A 19,408-nucleotide genomic window follows, 5' to 3' on the forward strand; every position below is an offset into this window, starting at 1 on the left:
GATTACTCCCCCTGAGGCTCTGCGGGTACCGCAACCAGTCGTTATCCCCCAATTAGACAACCCTCTTCTTTCGGATGATGCCCGAAGGAACATTCTTTATACCCGATACTCCCTCCTTAATTTAGGTGGTAATGATGACTTAGTGCGCATGGTTTCCATTATTGACAACCAAGTCGTAGTGGAACGATCTGTCGAAGCAGCATTAGTAGAAGACGGTTTTAGAAGGGAGTCCATTATGGCCAGGTATACGGAGATTCACGGCATTCTCCATTCTCCGCAACGGGAGCTTTTAAGCAATAGAACCTATGAGTCATACGTGACCCAGATAAGGGAACGGGGCACCCGACAAAGCGTTCCCTATCGGCGGATTGTGAGAGCCATCCAAAACTTTGATCTTTTATTAGAACGATGATCCCTATTTTTTCTAAGATAAATTTTTTTGTTGGTTGGCATAAGCCTGAAGGGGATTTTCTGGGAAGTCGGTGGGGATGGTGAAAAGGGGTTTTTATTCTTCGTGCCATATATACTGTGATCGGGAAACATGGAAAAATTTCTCAAAACGACTGAGTGCGTTTCAGGTAGGTTTGAGGACCGTTGGTCAAAGAAAAAGTAAGGCCCTGATTCCGGGACGGAGCCCTATGACGCGAGAGTGTCAGGTACGGTTTCTTTGAGAAGGGTGTGATACCACCACCTATCAGGCCCGACGAGCGGTCCACGGAGCTGCATCCCTACTCACCTGGTCCATTCACATCGCTCTCTCCAGGAGGTTGGCCGCCTATCCTAGATCTTTCCGTTTCCAAGAAGATCCTCGACTCGATCTGGTTTAGTATCAAGGTGATTCTGTTTCTGTTCCTATATATATGGGTCTGTGCAGCATTTCCACGATATCGTTATGATCAATTAATGGACTTGGTCGGAAGGTGTTCTAGATAGGACATCCCTATCTTTAGAGGATAGAGATCGCATACTTTCATCAATGATAGAAGATGGGTTTAGTGAGATCGAGCCTATAAGAGCAAAAGAGATCAAAAATTGTCAGTGTAGTTATCCAAGCCATATCACTGAACTCAAAGCATGTAGGACAGAGCTGAAACCCTTCATAGTAGCCGATACCGAGACACTACTGATCGATAACGTTCATAAGCCTTATGCAGCAGGTCTGATGCTGGTTCGTCCCGGTGAAGAGTTCAATGATATTATGATAGAAACCTACTTCAGTGAAGACTACTCAATAATCTTGGATTCCTTTGAAGAAAAGAGTACTAAGGTACTTTATGACTTTGTATGTCGGATATCAACGATAGTTAGACAAGAAGAATCATGTTTCACTATCTACTTCCACAACTTTTCTAGATTCGATGGAATTCTATTGCTTAAGCACCTAGCATGTCATCACAAGAACTACAAGCTAAAGCCACTAATGAGGAACCATAGGCTTTACGAGTTATCAGTCTATTCTAATAAGAAGTTGTTATTCCGTTTCAGATACTCCTTGAATCTACTCCCTGGCAAACTGGAATCCCTAGCTAAGAATCTATGCCCAGGTCTAGGCCAAAAAGGCTCTATCCCATATGATGAGATTACACAGTCAAATTTTGAAATGAAAAAAAGAAGCTTCTTTGACTATATGAAGCAGGACAATTTTCTCTTTGGGGGTTTAATGCAAAAAGCTCTATTGAAAGGTGTACAAGGTTGACATAGAAAGTAAGATAACCCTTCCATCACTGGCACTAAGCATCTTTCGTATGAAATACTATGATTCTTCTAATTGGCCAATCCACATCCCTAACAAGAATGAAGACAACTTTATAAGCATGCTTACTATGGCGGTCATACTGATACATACAACCCATATGGTACTGACCTATACTACTACGATGTGAACTCTCTCTACCCCTTTGTAATGAAGGAATATCCAATGCTTGGAGGTAAGCCAGTCTGGCATGGTAATCTAGAATGCATGGACTTAGATAGTCTGTTTGGCTTTATTGAGGCATATGTGGTATGTCCGAATACTATAAAGAAACCCTTTCTAACCTATCGAGACAAGAATCAGACTCTCATCTTTCCACCCGGGGAATTTGTTGGAGTATACTATAGCGAGGAGTTAAAGTATGCAAGAGACTTAGGCTACACAGTGCTTCCAATCTCAGGCTACCTCTTTGAGAAGATTGAAAGCCCATTCAGGGACTTTGTTAGCTCACTCTACGAGAGCAGACAAGCAGCAAAGAAAGAAAGTAATGAAGCTATGTCCTATGTGTACAAGATCCTTATGAATTCGCTATACGGAAGATTTGGCATTAACCCAAAAAGCACTATAACTGAGGTTTGCGATTCAAATCGATACAAACATTTGATCAGGAATAGTGAGTTGATATTCGGTGATTTGCTTAGCGAGAACAACTACATCGTTGCCTACCATAGCAATACTGAGACTGGTCCAGGGTTTTGGAATCCACCGAAGAACTCTGCTGTCCAGCCTGCTGCTGCTATCACTGCCTCAGCTAGGATCTATATGTACCCTTATATCTCAAGAGAAGACAGCTACTACACAGACACAGACTCAGTAGTTCTTGGTAGTCCTCTACCAGAAGAAGAAATCTCTTCAACTATATTAGAAAAGTTTAAGTTAGAGGATAGAGTCCTTAAAGGATACTTTGTAGCTCCTAAATCATATTTCTACACCGCATTTGATAGCACCAATGTACTCAAGTACAAGGGACCGGCTAAAAACAAGGTCCATCCTGAATGGTTTGAGTTACAGTACGCAGACCCATCTCGTACAGAACTGGTACCGGTGAAAGCCAACTTCCGGATTGATTGGCACACTCTTAACATGATCGAGAAAGACACTATTTTCAAGCTTGGGATTAAGCTTGAAACTAAGAGGATACCAGTATATCACGGAGATGCTTGGGTTGATACTGATCCAATTGATATCAAAGACTTATCTTTCCTAGATCACGTTGGAAAAGAGATTATCAAATCACTAAAGAATTATGTAATACAACTACAGATTGAAAATAGAACTCTCAATGAGAAATTCTCTATTATTGAAAGAGGGATTGCCGAGAGATACAAAGAGATAAAATACCCTTTTGATGCTAAGAGGATTACTGATAATAGGATGCAAACTCAATCCACTAGTGAGAGAGTGACATGTATTACTGAAGACAGAACGCTATTAGATAAAGAAGATAAATCTACATCAACAGAGGTGAATAAAGACTATCTTATCTTGACTGACGAGAAGATACCACCAACTAGAAGGAAATGGACTATGTGTCTTGATATTTATGATAAATAATCACGGGAACGGCAAAAAGTATGTTTTCAAGGGAAGCGCGGTCTTTACTATTGGGATAACTTGAATATGAATCTTCTTCTCATCATAGGATAGTCTCAAGTAGAGGTCTTAGAGGGAAGGGAGTTAGCAAGCTGGTAAGGGGACAAAGGCAGAGAAGGGGATATGGGACTTTGACGGGTTTGAAGGAATTAGCTAACTATTACAATAAGATATCTTGCTATTCTTCGATCAACCGCTGGAAGAATCTAAGTTTACATCGTCCTCAACCCATCACTTTTGAAGAGCTTGCTTCCAAAGCCACAGAGATTTATAACTATCTTAGTCATATCGCCCAAGGATCTAAGTTCGTTGATAAAGTGACTGATAAAGAAGGATAGAACTCCTGAGAAGACACAGACAAAACTAGCCTGTGTGGTGGAACCTAGAACTTCAGGTGCTACCTTAGATGGGAACATGAGACCAAAAAAAAAAACTTCTAGACAAGCCCTTTTAAAGTAAAATAAGCTCAAGCTGAATCTTCTCAAAGGATAAATGGTCCTCCAAAGTCTCTAAAGGCGAAAGGCGAGGTTTTCTGATGCGAACACGAATGGTCAAGCTCCAAGGAAAGCATGGGATCCTTTAGAGTTGCCGGAGGGACCAATCACGAGAGGACGACTAAATAAATTCAAAGAGGCACTACAAGGGCTTATGAGCAATAAAGAAGGACTTACAAGCAAGGTGCAAAGTGCTGAAGGGTTCGTGATGCATGAGAGTAAGTTTGGGAGTCATAAGAACACCATTCAAGTGATGAATGAACAAAACGTCCAGAATGCTCCGCGCCCGAGCGGTAAAATACTACCGCCCGAGCGCCAAACGTACAACCCAAGAGTTGATTTCCAGAACATTCGGCGCCCGAACGGTCATTTTCTACCGCCCGAGCGCGATTAGTCCAGAACCCTCGGCGCTCGAGCGGTAATATCCTACCGCCCGAGCGCGAGTCAGATGCGAGAAAATCTTTAGTTTCCTAGTTAGAGTTTAATTGATCTTGGTAACTTGATTTTGAGAATCTTTAAATTGTACACAATATTATGGACGAAATTTTACACACAAGACACATTATTATTATTGAGTTTATCAAACTTTGAGTTTTTCTCTTAAACTTTTTCAAAACTTTGCTTTGTAATCAAAATCAAACTTATCAAAGTTTTAACTTTGTGGCGTTTGTCGATTGTTCTTGTGCGGATTGTCAAGGGCTTGTTTTTTGAAGGTTCGTTATAAATTCGGTTGCTTATTTTTCGTGATTATTTGTTGCTATACTTTTTATAGTTTAGAGGTGAAAATCACACGCACACTTGATTCAAAAGATCGGGACAACACATCGATCCTTGCTTGTTATTGAATAGAGGGCGCGATTCGATTTTAATCGTGTTTGCTATTTATTGGTACGAGGATTCATATCATTTGGTATCAGAGCTTAGGTTCATTGAATTCATGTAAGTTTATCGCGTTATTATCTCGTCTATTATCAGATCTGTTATCCTTTCGTTCCTTTTTCAGATCTATATTTTTAGTATATCGTTCTTCGTCAATTTCTAAAATTTTTGGTGATTTTTTTTGTAAGGATTTTCGAGTAAGTACTAAAAAAAAAAAAGAGTACCAAAAATTCAAAAATTCACCATTTTTTTTCTTTTTTTTATTTTGTTCTATTCCTTTTTGTGAGTCATATACAAGTGTCTCACACAATCGAAAAGAAAAAAAATTTTTACCTTCAAATTGCTTGTCTACGCAGTTTAAATGATTCGATCACAATTGTTCACAAGTTGAACTTGATTGTTTGATATTCAAATACAAAGCTTGAATGCACTTCCGAGAGAAACATCAAATTCGAGTGGAAACATTTGAGTGTGAGTGTTATTTCTTTGAAGTGAATAGTGAGAATTTGTTGTAAAAAAAAAAAAAAATATACGAGGGGAGAGACGAGTGATTTTCTTTGGAGTGACCGTGAGAATTTTGGGTGAGGCATATTTTGTTTTCTACTAACGTTTTCTTGCAGGTACAAATCTGAAATTAAATTGAGAAGAAGGTAGGAGATAGTTCGAACCCGCGGTTGTCTAAGGTCCAAATGGAGGCGTTTTTTGGACATTTTAGTAGGATGATGAAGGTAGAGTTGGAGCCATTACATGAGCGGTTGGATAGGCTTGAAGTTAGTACTAGTGGAGATAAACCTAAGCCTAAAGATTTGGGTATGATAGAAGAAGAGGAAGGTTATGATTTGGGAGGAGATGTGATGCGAACACGGATGTGCACGTCCCAAGGAAAGCATGGGATCCCTTAGAGATACCAACGGGACCAATCACGAGGGGACGACTGAAGAAGGTTAAAGAGGCGTTGCAGGGGCTTATGAGCAAGGAAGAAGGACTTACAAGCAAGGTGCAAAGTGCTGAAGGGTGCGAGATGCATGGAAATAAGTTTGGGAGCCAAAGGAACGTTATTCAAGTGCTAAATCAAGAGGAGTCCAGATACAACGGCGCCCGAGCGGCCAAATCTTACCGCCCGAGCGCCAAACATACTGTCCAGGACGTGAACTCCAGAAGCAGAGGCGCCCGAGCGGCAAAATATTACCGCCCGAGCGCGTCCTGTCCAGAAGACTCCGCACCCGAGCGGTTGAATCTCGCGCTCGAGCGCGCCTTGTTCCGAGAAACATTATCTTTCCTATTTTAGAGTTTTAATTAGTTAGGTAACTAGATTTATCATATCTTTTGATTTGTAGTCAATATATGGACGAAAAATTAAACACTTTTCAGATTATCATTGATATTTTATAAAAGTTTTTGAGTTTTCTCTCAACTTTTTCAAGGCTTTAGCTTTGTACACAAAAAAATCAAACTTATCAAAGTTTTTAACTTTGTGGCGTTTGTCGATCGTGCTTGTGCGGATTGTCTTATACTTGTTCTTTGAAGGTTCGTCATAATTTTTGATTGTTTATTTCGTGATTATTTGTTGCTAAACTCTTCATAGTTTAGAAGTGAAAATCACAACACACACACTTGATTCAAAAGATCGGGACAACACGAATTCCTTGTTCGATATTAAATTGAGGGCGCGATTCATATTTAATCGTGTTTGCTTTTATTCGTACGTGGATTCATATCATTTGGTATCAGAGCTTAGGTTCATTGAATTCAAGTAAGTTTATCCTTCAGATCTAATTATTCTTTAGTTCCGCTTTCAGATCTGATTTGTTCTATTATTCTTTGTCGTTCGTGAATCTGTGATACACGAAACCTCGTGTCTTATTTTTTCTCTGAATTTTCGGAATTTTCAGAGCAGAAAAAAAAATACCAATAATCCGAAAATTTGCCAATATTTCTTTTTGATATTTTGTTATTTTCCTCTTTGTGAGTCATATAGAAGTGTCTCACACAGTCAAAAAAAAATAATAAATATCTATCTTCAACTTGCTTATCTACGCAGTCCACGTGAGTCGATCGCATTTGTTCACAAGTTTGAACTTGATTGTTTGATAGACGAATACAAAGCTTGAGCACCCTTTAAAGAGAGACATCAAATTCGAGTGGAAACATGTGAGTGTGAGTGTTATTTCTTTGGAGTGACTAGTGAGTATTTGTTGTGAGCAAACAAAATACGAGGGGAGAGACGAGTGAATTTCTTTGGAGTGATCGTGAGAATTTGGGTGAGGAATATTTTTTTTCTACTAACGTTTTCTTGCAGGTACAAATCTGAAATTAAATGGAGAAGGAGGTAGGAGATAATTTGAACCCGGGGTTATCTAAGTTTCAAATGGCGGCGTTGTATGGGCATTTTAGTAGGATGTTGAAGGTTGAGATGGAGCCATTACATGAGCGGCTGGATAGGCTTGAGGTTAGTACGAGTGAAAAAAATTCAAATCCTAAAAATATGGGTAGAGAAGAAGAAGAGGAAGGGTGTGATTTTGGAGGAGAAGAGGAGAGCCAAAATGATAATTGGGGTAGGAATGGAAGAGGTAGAGGAATTGCTAGAGGTAGGAGAGAAGCCGTTCGGGGTAGATTTGATGGGAATAGGGAAGATGGTAATATGGGTAGTATTAAGATGAAAATCCCTTCGTTCCATGGGAAATCTGATCCGGAGGCATATTTAGAGTGGGAAAAGAGGGTGGAGTTTGTGTTTGAGTGTCACCACTATTCCGAACAAAAGAAGGTGAGGTTGGCGGTGGTTGAATTTTTAGAATATGCTCTCATTTGGTGGGATCAATTAGTGACAACTTGGAGGAGGTACAATGAGAGGCCCATAGAAACTTGGGATGAGATGAAGAGAGTGATGAGAAAAAGGGTTGTGCCCAACCACTACTATAGGGAGATGTTTAAGAGGCTACAAATTTTAAGGCAAGGGGTGAAGAGTGTTGAGGACTACTATAAGGAGATGGAAGTAGTCATGATTAGGGCCAATATTGAGGAGGATATTGAGGCGACCAAGGCACGTTTTCTTTGTGGTTTGAACAGGGAAATCCAAGATCAAGTTGAGCTTCGGCACTACTTGGATCTAGACGAAATGGTACAAATGGCCATAAAAGTGGAGCAACAACTCAAAAGGCGTGGAGTTGGTCGCACCAATCAAACCGGAGGTTCATCATCTTCATGGCGATCAAATGTGGTGAAGCGTGAGGAGAATAAGGTGGTGAGCAAGCCCAAATTTGAGACCAAACAAGAGGCACCTAAGCAAGGAGTGCAAGGTAAATCTGAAACTCCTTCTAATCGATCTAGAGATACTAAATGTTTTAGGTGTCAAGGGTTGGGTCATATTTCTAGTGAATGTCCTAATAAGAGGGTGATGATCTTGAATGACTATGGTGAGTATGAATCTCATAGTGAGGGTGATGATGATGATGAGATGCCTGCATTAGAGGATCCTGACGAGGGTTATGAGGCGGTTGTTGGAGAAGCACTAGTGACTAGGCGTATCATGAGTGCCCAAGTCAAGGAGGAGGAGACTAACCAAATGGAAAACTTATTACATACTAGATGTTTTGTAAATCAAAAGGTTTGTAATTTAATCATAGATGGGGGGAGTTGTACTAATGTGGCTTGTTGTGAGATGGTAGAGAAATTGGGTTTACCTACATTAAAGCATCCTCCACCAGATAGGCTTCAATTGTTGAATGATTGCGCGGAAGTGAAGGGTACAAACCAAGAGCTAGTGCCTTTTTCTATTGGGAAGTATGTGGATGAGGTCTTGTGTGATGTGGTACCTATTCATGCTTGCCATATCTTGTTGGGTAGACCTTGGCAATATGATAGGCGAGTTACACATGATGGGTTCAAGAACAAGTACTCATTTGTGTTGAAAAAGGCGTCCATTGTTTTACTTCCTTTGTCCCCAAAGCAAGTGTTGGAGGACCATTTGAAAAAAAAGAGGAGAGATGAGGCCGAAAAAAAGAGTGAATTAAAAAGTGAGATGGCCTTTGAAGATAAAAATGAAATGGCTGAAAAAAAGAGTGACAAAAAAAGTGAGATAGCCATACAAAAGAAAAAGGAGAGGAAAGAAATGAGGGAAAAGAAAATGAGAGGGAAGAGGCCAAAAAAAAAAAAACATAAATGGCCCAAAAAAGTTAGTTGAAGCAATTGAAGCACACACGTGAACCACTTGTGTTGATTCTTTATAAAGAGATCTTCTTTAACACAAGTGCTATAGCCGGGTCCCTCCCGAGCATTGTTGTTTCACTTTTGCAGGAATTTGATGATATATTTCCAGAGGAGCTACCTCAAGGACTACCACCATTGAGGGGGATTGAGCACCAAATTGATTTGGTGCCCGGGAGTGCATTGCCAAATCATCCGGCTTATAGGAGCAATCCGGAGGAGGCCAAAGAGCTTCAACGGCAGGTAAGTGAGTTGTTAGATAGGGGTTTTGTGCGTGAGTCCATGTCTCCTTGTGCTGTACATTTTTTTATTAGTTCCTAAGAAAGATGGCTCATGGCGTATGTGTGTGGATTGTATGGCAATCAATAACATAAACATTAAGTATAGGCATCCCATCCCTAGACTAGATGATATGTTAGATGAGTTGTATGGTGCTTGTATCTTTAGCAAAATTGATTTGAAAAGTGGTTATCATCAAATTAGGATGAGGGAAGGTGATGAGTGGAAAATTGCTTTTAAAACCAAGTACGGGTTGTATGAGTGGATGGTGATGCCATTTGGCTTAACTAACGCTCCTAGCACCTTTATGAGGTTAATGAACCATGTTTTGCATGCATACATAGGAAAATTTGTTGTTGTTTACTTTGATGATATCCTAGTATATAGCAAAGACTTGGATGAGCATGTTGATCACTTGAAACTTGCGCTAATCACACTAAGGGCTGAAAATCTATATGCTAACCTAAAGAAATGTGATTTTTGTACAAGCAAACTTGTCTTTCTTGGTTTTGTGGTAAGCTCACAGGGGATACAAGTGGATGAGGACAAGGTAAGTGCTATTCGAGATTGGCCATCGCCTACTACTGTTGGTCAAGTCCGAAGTTTTCATGGACTTGCAAGCTTCTATAGGAGGTTTGTAAAGGATTTTAGCACATTGGCAGCACCCATGACAGCGGTGATCAAGAAGAACGTTCCATTCCATTGGGGCGAGGAGCAAGAGAAGTCTTTTAATACTATTAAGCAAAAATTAATTAATGCTCCTTTACTTGTTTTGCCTGACTTTGCTAATACGTTTGAAATTGAATGTGATGCTTCAGGTGTAGGTATCGGCGGAGTTTTGATGCAAGGAGGACGGCCCGTGGCGTACTTTAGTGAGAAGCTCAATGGAGCAGCGCTGAACTATCCCACGTATGATAAGGAGTTCTACGCACTTGTGAGGACTCTAGAGACGTGGCAGCACTACTTAAGGCCTAAGGAGTTTGTGATTCATACGGATCATGAGTCTCTAAAGCACCTTAAGGGACAACAGAAGTTGAACAAAAGACATGCCAAGTGGGTGGCGTTCATTGAAACATTCCCCTACATCATCAAGTACAAACAAGGTAAGGAAAATGTAGTGGCCGACGCACTATCACGAAGGTACGTACTTTTCTCTACTTTGGAGTCTAAAATTTTGGGGTTTGAGCATGTCAAGGAGTTGTATGTGCTAGATGACGATTTTAAGAATGTGTTTGAAACTTGTATGCATGGTCCACATGATAAATTCTATTTGCATAATGGTTTCTTGTTTAGAGAAGATAGGTTGTGCATCCCTAGATCATCCGTTCGTGAATTACTTGTTAGGGAGGCACATGGGGGTGGTTTGATGGGACACTTTGGTGTGGCAAAAACTTTAAGTGCATTGCATGAACATTTCTATTGGCCACACATGAAGCGTGATGTTGAGCGTGTTTGTGATAAGTGCATAACTTGTAGACAAGCTAAGTCTAGGACACAACCACATGGATTGTATACACCACTTCCTGTTCCTAGTGAGCCTTGGGTTGACATTTCTATGGACTTTGTTTTGGGGTTGCCTAGGACTAAGAAGGGGAGGGATTCAATATTTGTTGTTGTTGATAGATTCTCTAAGATGGCACATTTCATTGCTTGTCACAAAACTGATGATGCGTCTCACATTGCGGATTTGTTCTTTAGAGAAGTCGTTAGGTTGCATGGCATGCCTAGGACTATTGTTTCTGACCGTGATGTTAAATTCTTGAGTTACTTTTGGAAGACTTTATGGGCTAAACTTGGCACAAAATTGTTGTTTTCTACTACTTGTCATCCTCAAACGGATGGGCAAACTGAAGTTGTCAATAGGACATTAGGAACACTTTTGCGTGCTATTCTTAAAAAGAACTTGAAGAATTGGGAAAATTGTTTGCCATTTGTTGAGTTTGCTTATAATCGTTGCGTGCATTTTACTACGAACTATTCGCCATTTGAAATTGTTTATGGTTTTAACCCTTTGACTCCGTTAGATTTGATGTCTTTACCTGTGAGTGAAAGGTTAAACATGGATGGGAAAAAGAAGGCGGAATTTGTTAGGAGTTTGCATGAGAAGGTCAAAGCTAATATTGAAAAGAAGAATGAACGATACACAAAGCAAGCCAACAAGGGAAAGAAGAAGGTGATATTTGAGAAAGGTGATTGGGTGTGGCTACACTTGAGGAAGGAAAGGTTCCCCGAGAAGAGACGTTCTAAACTATTACCTAGGGGTGATGGACCATTCCAAGTACTTGAAAGGATCAATGACAATGCCTACAAACTCGATCTACCAGGTGAGTATAACGTGAGTTCTACTTTCAATGTTAGTGACTTGTCGTTGTTTGATGTAGGTGACGAGCTGGATTTGAGGACAAATCCTTTTCAAGAAGGGGAGGATGATGCGAACACGGATGTGCACGTCCCAAGGAAAGCATGGGATCCCTTAGAGTTACCAGCGGGACCAATCACGAGGGGACGACTGAAGAAGTTTAAAGAGGCGTTGCAGGGGCTTATGAGCAAGGAAGAAGGACTTACAAGCAAGGTGCAAAGTGCTGAAGGGTTCGAGATGCATGGAAATAAGTTTGGGAGCCAAAGGAACGTTATTCAAGTGCTAAATCAAGAGGAGTCCAGATACAACGGCGCCCGAGCGGCCAAATCTTACCGCCCGAGCGCCAAACATACTGTCCAGGACGTGAACTCCAGAAGCAGCGGCGCCCGAGCGGTAAAATATTACCGCCCGAGCGCGACCTGTCCAGAAGACTCCGCGCCCGAGCGGTTGAATCTCGCGCTCGAGCGCGCCTTGTTCCGAGAAACATTATCTTTTCCTATTTTAGAGTTTTAATTAGTTAGGTAACTAGATTTATCATATCTTTTGATTTGTAGTCAATATATGGACGAAAAATTAAACACTTTTCAGATTATCATTGATATTTTATAAAAGTTTTTGAGTTTTCTCTCAAATTTTTCAAGGCTTTAGCTTTGTACACAAAAAAATCAAACTTATCAAAGTTTTTAACTTTGTGGCGTTTGTCGATCGTGCTTGTGCGGATTGTCTTAGACTTGTTCTTTGAAGGTTCGTCATAATTTTCGATTGTTTATTTCGTGATTATTTGTTGCTAAACTCTTCATAGTTTAGAGGTGAAAATCACAACACACACACTTGATTCAAAAGATCGGGACAACACGAATTCCTTGTTCGATATTAAATTGAGGGCGCGATTCATATTTAATCGTGTTTGCTTTTATTCGTACGTGGATTCACATCAGAACTTGTTCCATACTAGGTGTTTTGTAAATCATAAGGTTTGCGATTTCATCATAGATGGGGGGAGTTGTACTAATATAGCAAGTGTTGAGATAGTAGAAAAATTGGGTTTACCTACATTAAAGCATCCTCAACCATATAGGCTTCAATGGTTGAATGATTGTGCGCAGGTGAAGGTTACAAAACAAGTGATAGTGCCTTTTGCTATTGGGAAGTATGTGGATGAGATCTTGTGTTATGTGGTACCCATGCATGCATGTCATATCTTGTGGGGTAGACCTTGGCAATATGATAGGAGGGTGACACATGATGGGTTAAAGAATAGGTACTCCTTTGTATTGAAGAAAGAAACCATTGTATTACTTCCTTTGTCCCCGAAGCAAGTGTTGGAGGACCATTTGAAAAAAAAAAAGAGAGATGAGGCCGAAAAAATGAGTGAACTAAAAAGTGAGATGACCTTTGAGAATAAAAACGAAATGGCTGAAAAAAAGAGTGATCAAAAGAGTGAGACGGCCATACAAAAGAAAAATGAGAGAAAAGAAAATGAGAGTAAAGAAAATGAGAAGGAAGAGGCCAAAAAGAAATCATATATGGCCCAAAAAGGTGAGTTGAAGCAATTGATGCAGACACATGAACCACTTGTGTTGATTCTTTATAAAGAGATCTTCTTTAACACAAGTGATATAGCCAGGACCCTTCCGAGCATTGTTGTTTCACTTTTGCAGGAATTTGAAGATGTATTTCCGGAAGAGTTACCTCAAGGCTTACCACCATTGAGAGGAATCGAGCACCAAATCGATTTCGTGAATGGGAGTGCATTGCCAAATCGTCCAGCTTATAGGAGCAACCCGGAGGAGACCGAGGAGCTTCAACGGCAGGTAAGTGAGTTGTTAGATAGGGTTTTGTGCGTTAGTCCATGTCTCCTTGTGCGTACATGTTTTTCTAGTACTTAAGAAGGATGGATCATGGCGTATGTGTGTAGATTGTAGAGCAATCAATAATATAACCATTAAGTATATGCATCCCATACCTAGACTAGATGATATGTTAGATGAATTGCATGGTGCTTGTGTCTTTAGTAAAATTGACTTGAAGAGTGGTTATCACCAAATTAGGATGAGGGAAGGTGATGAGTGGAAAACTGCTTTTAAAACCAAGTATAGGTTATATTAGTGGATGGTAATGCCATTTGGCTTAACTAACGACCCTATCACTTTTATAAGGTTAATGAATCATGTTTTGCGTGCACATATAGGAAAGTTTTTTGTTGTTTATTTTGATGATATCCTAGTTAATTAATGCTCCTTTACTTGTTTTACCTGATTTTGCTAATACCCTTGAAATTGAATGTGATGCTTCAGGTGTAGGTATTGGTGGAGTCTTGATGCAAGGAGGTCGACCGGTGGCGTACTTTAGCGAGAAACTAAATGGAGTCGCGCTTAACTATCCCACGTATGACAAAGAGTTCTACGCTCTTGTGAGTACTCTAGAGACGTGGCAGCACTACTTAAGGCCTAAGGAGTTTGTGATTCATACGAATCATGAATCCCTAAAGCACCTTAAGGGGCAACAAAAGCTGAACAAGCGGCATGCTAAGTGGGTGGCATTCATTGAAACGTTCCCATACATCATCAAGTACAAACAAGGTAAGGAAAATGTAGTGGCCGACGCACTATCACGGAGGTACGTCTTAATTTCTACCTTGGAGTCTAAAATTTTGGGGTTTGAGCATGTGAAAGAATTTTATGTACTAGATGAGGATTTTAAGGAAGTATTTGAAACTTGTATGCATGGTCCACATGAAAAATTCTATTTGCATAATGGTTTCTTGTTTAGAGGAGATAGGTTGTGCATCCCTATATCATCCATTCGTGGATTACTTGTTAGGGAGGCACATGGGAGTGGTTTGATGGGACACTTTGGTGTGGCAAAAACCTTGAATGCTTTGCATGAACATTTTTATTGGCCACATATGAAGCGTGATGTTGAGCGAGTTTGTGATAAGTGCATAAATTGTAGGCAAGCTAAGTCTGCAACCACATGGATTGTATACACCACATCCTGTTCCTAGCGAACCTTGGATTGACATTTTTGTGGACTTTGTTTTGGGGTTGCCTAGGACTAAGAAGGGGAGGGATTCAATATTTGTTGTTGTTGATAGATTCTCTAAGATGGCGCATTTTATTGCTTGTCACAAAACTGATGATGCCTCTCACATTGCGGATTTGTTTTTTAGAGAAGTCATTAGGTTGCATGGCATGCCTAGGACTATTGTTTCTGACCGTGATGTTAAGTTTTTGAGTTACTTTTGGAAAAGGTTGTGGGCTAAACTTGGCACAAAATTGTTGTTTTCTACTACATGCCATACTCAAACGGATAGACAGACTGAAATTGTTAATAGAACTTTAGGGACACTTTTGCTTGCTATTCTTAAGAAGAACTTAAAGAATTGGGAAGATTGTTTACCATTTGTTGAGTTTGCTTATAATCTTTGTGTGCATTCTTCTACAAATTATTCGCCATTTGAAATTTTATATGGTTTTAATCCTTTGACTCCGTTGGATTTGATGTCTTTATCTGTGAGTGAAAGGTTGAACATGGATGGCAAAAAGAAGGCTGAATTTGTTAGGGGTTTGCATGAAAAGGTCAAGGCCAACATTGAGAAGAGAAATGAGCAATATGCCAAGCAAGCCAACAAAGAGAAGAAGAAGGTGATATTTGAGAAGGGAAATTGGGTGTGGCACCACTTGCGGAAGGAAAGGTTCCCTGAGAAACGTCGTTCAAAGCTACTACCGAGGGGTGATGGACCATTTCAAGTCTTCGAGAGGATCAATGACAACGCCTACAAACTTGATCTACCAGGTGAGTATAACGTCAGTTCTACTTTTAATGTTAGTGATCTTTCTTTGTTTGATGTAGGTGATGAGCGAGATTTGAGGACAAATCCTTTTCAAGAAGGGGAGGATGATGCGAACACGGATGGTCAAGCTCCAAGGAAAGCATGGGATCCTTTAGAGTTTCCGGAGGGACCAATCATGAGAGGACGGCTAAAGAAATTCAAAGAGGCACTACAAGGGCTTATGAGCAATGAAAAAGGACTTACAAGCAAGGTGCAGAGTGCTGAAGGGTTTGTGATGCATGGGAGTAAGTTTGGGAGTCATAAGAACACCATTCAAGTGATGAATGAAGAAAACGTTCATAATGCTCCGCGCCCGAGCGGTAAAATACTACCGCCCGAGCGCCAATCGTACTGCCCAAGAGTTGATTTCAAGAACATTCAGCGCCCGAACGATCATTTTCTACCGCCCGAGCGCGAATAGTCCAGAACCCTCGCCACTCGAGCGGTAATATCCTACCGCCCGAGCGCGAGTCAAATGCGAGAAAATCTTTAATTTCCTAGTTAGAGTTTAATTGATCTTGGTAACTTGATTTTGAGAATCTTTAGATTGTACACAATATTATGGACGAAATTTTACACACAAGCCACATTATTATTATTGAGTTTATCAAACTTCGAGTTTTTCTCTCAAACTTTTTCAAAGCTTTGCTTTGTAATCAAAATCAAGCTTATCAAAGTTTTAACTTTGTGGCGTGTGTCGATCGTTCTTGTGCGGATTGTCAAGGGCTTGTTCTTTGAAGGTTCGTTATAAATTCGGTTGTTTACTTTCCGTGATTATTTGTTGCTAAACTTTTCATAGTTTAGAGGTGAAAATCACACACACACTTGATTCAAAAGATCGGGACAACACATCGATCCTTGCTTGTTATTGAATAGAGGGCGCGATTCAATTTTAATCGTGTTTGCTATTTATTCGTACGAGGATTCATATCATTTTCATTCCTGAGGAAGAAGTAAATGACTTATTCAAAGGATTGATAGAACTAAATCTCATCGAGTTGCCAGACTCTAAGCGTCCACATGAAGCAGATCGTGTAGGGGATCAACTATATTGCCCTTACCACAGGGTTTTGGGGCATAAGATCCAAGATTGCTTTGCCCTGAAGCGCAAAATAAAAAGGCTGATAAATGAAGGAACCATAGACGCCGAACTCTTGAAGACTATAAAGAAGGGTAAGGGTAAGAAGGTAGCTGCATCCAACATGGCTCCTTCCTCACGATCAATGTATTCGACGAAGATAATTGCCCACTCCATTTCCCGAAGGAGCCAGTTTATGTCAACAAGATAACTCTAAGGTCGGGTATACTCAATTACCCGACGTACAACTTCCATCGCCTTCACTGGGGGCATCCCAAGCTCCACCTAACCAAACAGCTTCCCCCAATAAGATCAAATACAATGTCATGGCCCATCTGAAGAAAATACCCTCCTTGCTAAGCGTGTACGACACATTGTGTCTATCTGAAGATCTTAGAAAGGCGCAGATTACAACTCTGCTCTGTCCTTTCCTGAAGAAAACTCATGCAGAGGTTGCAAAAATCGACACATCGACGGCTTACTGTTGTTCTATAAAATTCTCAGATGAAGACTTGTTGTTAAGGACTAAGTTGCACAACCGACCTTCAAATATGGATGAATACTCAAGTACTACTTTATCCAATGCGGACTTTGACGCTTTGGGAAAGGAGTTCGCTATGGAACAATGGTACACTGGTCGCTGTAAGGCTTTATAAAAGAATCTCAGTTTTTTTGAGAGTTATCTAAAATAATTTTAACAAACTAGTCCATCCCTTTTGCTTTTGCAGCAGGGCGTCTTAAGTGTTGCTCGCTCAGATTCGTCAAATCTCATATTTAGAATTAATATATGGATCATGAAAACGGATCCTATCTGATGATGTCATACAGTCGTCAACAAGATAAGATCGATTCTCTTTCAGTACTTTCCCCTTTCCTAGCCCTCCGGCCACTCCTAGATTTGCTAGTAGGCCTGCTCTGTTCCCTACTTATTCTATAAGAGAGTCGTGCTTCTCTTCCTCTTCCACAGATCTCTAGAACCTGCAGGTTGCTGCTATCCCTCGAAGAGAAAACACGAAGAAGTTCTTCCCATTATTGAATGCAAGAGCAAAAGCGGAAATCCCAGTATTGGTTGAGAAGGGTCAGCTCATCCAAGCTGAGTGTTGAGGTGGTGCATTTGTGAGTCACTGAGGAACCAAGTCTATCCCCGAGTGGTCAACACTGTTGTTTACTTTCATTGCCTCGTGGATTCAACCCAGGTCTTGTTTTGTCCAATCGAGTGGGTATTCGTGTTGTCTCCTATTGAATCAGCTCTTGGGAGCATAGTATAGGAATTGAGGGATCTTCCTACCAAAGAATCTTTCTAAAAGCTATTCCTTAGTGAGTGTTAATCCTACTCGAAAGGGAGTGAACGCCTACTAGTCGTAGGGCGGAAACGGTCTAACAATAACTCATGATCTGAGGCTAAGAAAAAAGATTCGAAATCAGAATAGTAAGAAGAAGAAAAAACTTCTATCGCAGAGATGTTTAAACGAGTAGGTTTCCCTAGGATAATATTCCTTTCAGGCTGGTTGTTTAGTTTAACCGAAAAGGGGGCCTTAGGTTAGGTGTGTGCAGTAGAGGTTGAGTCATTTTGTTTGAAATGCCCTCAGTAGGTAGTAACATGGCTTACTCAAGATCACTAGCTCATCGAAGCAGACCAGAGATCATAGACCTAGTCAAGGAACAAGTCCAGAGAGCTACTGCCCTAACTCACTAACTGGGGAAAAAAACAACTCTATTTCTAGAGCTATGGATCGGGGGGCTACTCAACGCCCACTAGGGTTCCCCTCTTTGAGAAGCTCCAAAGATAAGTTCACAAAAGAGCTCCTTCTGCCTATCGCATCTAATAGGCATAGTACGCTGTGGTATATCCCTTCCGTAGAAAGCCCAGTCTCCTAGAAAAGCTGTATTTGGTATAATACCTGTCTTTTCTCTGAATTGGATGTCTGACTTGGTACTCCTAACCTACTCTTGATAGGAAAGTAAAGATGATGTGAATCCACGTACGAATAAAAGCAAACACGATTAAATATGAATCGCGCCCTCAATTTAATATCGAACAAGGAATTCGTGTTGTCCCGATCTTTTGAATCAAGTGTGTGTGTTGTGATTTTCACCTCTAAACTATGAAGAGTTTAGCAACAAATAATCACGAAATAAACAATCGAAAATTATGACGAACCTTCAAAGAACAAGTCTAAGACAATCCGCACAAGCACGATCGATAAACGCCACAAAGTTAAAAACTTTGATAAGTTTGATTTTTTTGTGTACAAAGCTAAAGCCTTGAAAAAGTTGAGAGAAAACTCAAAAACTTTTATAAAATATCAATGATAATCTGAAAAGTGTTTAATTTTTCGTCCATATATTGACTACAAATCAAAAGATATGATAAATCTAGTTACCTAACTAATTAAAACTCTAAAATAGGAAAAGATAATGTTTCTCGGAACAAGGCGCGCTCGAGCGCGAGATTCAACCGCTCGGGCGCGGAGTCTTCTGGACAGGACGCGCTCGGGCGTTAATATTTTACCGCTCGGGCGCCGCTGCTTCTGGGGTTCACGTCCTGGACAGTATGTTTGGCGCTCGGGCGGTAAGATTTGGCCGCTCGGGCGCCGTGGTATCTGGACTCCTCTTGATTTAGCACTTGAATAACGTTCCTTTGGCTCCCAAACTGATTTCCATGCATCTCGAACCCTTCAGCACTTTGCACCTTGCTTGTAAGTCCTTCTTCCTTGCTCATAAGCCCCTGCAACGCCTCTTTAAACTTCTTCAGTCGTCCCCTCGTGATTGGTCCCGTTGGTAACTCTAAGAGATCCCATGCTTTCCTTGGGACGTGCACATCCGTGTTCGCATCAAAAGAGGTAGACCTAAAGAGAGGGTATATTCCTATAGTCTATGGTTTCCTGCTTCTTCACTTCAATCAATCATAAAGACAAACATAGTTGGTATTCTC

The 19,408-nt window shown here is 40.6% G+C and overlaps 1 pseudogene; it reads left to right on the plus strand.

Annotated features, from left to right (window-relative positions):
* The first annotated feature begins 962 nt into the window (after positions 1-962).
* LOC140964548 (DNA polymerase-like) lies at positions 963-3,684 on the plus strand (annotated as a pseudogene).
* The last annotated feature ends 15,724 nt before the right edge of the window (positions 3,685-19,408 follow it).

The sequence above is a fragment of the Primulina huaijiensis genome, chromosome 18 (assembly GCF_012295235.1).
Source record: "Primulina huaijiensis isolate GDHJ02 chromosome 18, ASM1229523v2, whole genome shotgun sequence".
Classification (NCBI taxonomy): Eukaryota; Viridiplantae; Streptophyta; class Magnoliopsida; order Lamiales; family Gesneriaceae; genus Primulina; species Primulina huaijiensis.